The sequence below is a fragment of the Gossypium hirsutum genome, chromosome A02, assembly GCF_007990345.1.
Source record: "Gossypium hirsutum isolate 1008001.06 chromosome A02, Gossypium_hirsutum_v2.1, whole genome shotgun sequence".
Classification (NCBI taxonomy): Eukaryota; Viridiplantae; Streptophyta; class Magnoliopsida; order Malvales; family Malvaceae; genus Gossypium; species Gossypium hirsutum.
This window is the reverse complement of record NC_053425.1, coordinates 43,190,584-43,191,656: the sequence shown is the minus strand read 5'-3', so window position 1 is coordinate 43,191,656 and position 1,073 is coordinate 43,190,584. Positions and strand designations below refer to the sequence as shown.

The 1,073-nt window shown below is 35.7% G+C and overlaps 1 non-coding gene across 1 annotated transcript; it reads right to left on the bottom strand.

The window, feature by feature from the left end:
* Positions 1-395: 395 nt before the first annotated feature.
* LOC121216334 (small nucleolar RNA R71) lies at positions 396-501 on the bottom strand. Its single transcript, XR_005912501.1, has one exon. It is a non-coding gene; the product is annotated as a small nucleolar RNA R71 (small nucleolar RNA).
* Between the last annotated feature and the right edge of the window lie 572 nt (positions 502-1,073).

Below are 1,073 nucleotides of genomic sequence, written 5' to 3'. Positions count from 1 at the left end.
AATTGTTGCTAATTAGAATCCTGCTCCACGCACTATGTATGATTATGCTAAACCTTCTTTAACAGGAACTGAATCGAGCATAGTTAAGCCTGCTATTGCTACAAAAACTTTTGAACTGAAACCTAACACAATTCAAATGATACAACAATTTGTTCAGTTTGATGGTTTGCAGGACCAAGATCCCAATGCTAATTTGGTAAACTTTTTGGAACTATGTGGTACATTTAAAATTAATGTCATTTCTGATGATGCCATTCACCTTTGGTTGTTTCCCTTTTCGTTGAGGAATAAGGCTAAACAATGGTTGAACTCGTTACCACGAGGGTCAATCACTACTTGGGAACAAATGACCGAAAAGTTTTTATTGAAATATTTTTCGTCGTCTAAAACAGCCAAATTACATAACGATATCTCCTCTTTTGTGTAGATGGATTTAAAAACACTCTACGATGCATGGGAGAGATACATGGATTTGTTGAGAAGGTGCCCTCACCATGGGTTGCCACTTTGGCTACAGGTTCAAACTTTTCACAATGGTCTGAATCCTTCGACTCGACAGATGATTGACGCAGCCGCTGGTGGAACTATCAATAATAAGACTGATTGCGTGATTCGTAACAAGTAATAAATATTTATAATGAAGATCAAACCTAGACTAACTATTATCATGACAAAAAGGCAAGCGCACCTATCGAACAATAGTATAGTAACGGCAAGACCGGGATATCGTACCCAAAGGAACCAAAAGTACCAGTAATAGCTATCTTTTTATTATCTAGCTTAGGAATAAAAGGATTTGTTTATTAAACTAATTACCTAAACTAATTAACTAATTTAATTAAAGCGAAGAGAAAATTTAGAAAAAGACTTGAAGAGAAACAATTGATAAAGATGACACCCAAGGAGGAATCCACCTAGATTTCACTTGTTATCTGACTTTGAACCGGACGATTTATTCACTTGACTTGATCCGTGAGACTCCCTAACCTATTTTATTATCCCTTTTGAGACTAATAATGTCTAACCCTCAGTTGAATTAATCGAAATTTCTTTCTTAATTAAAACCCCTAGGG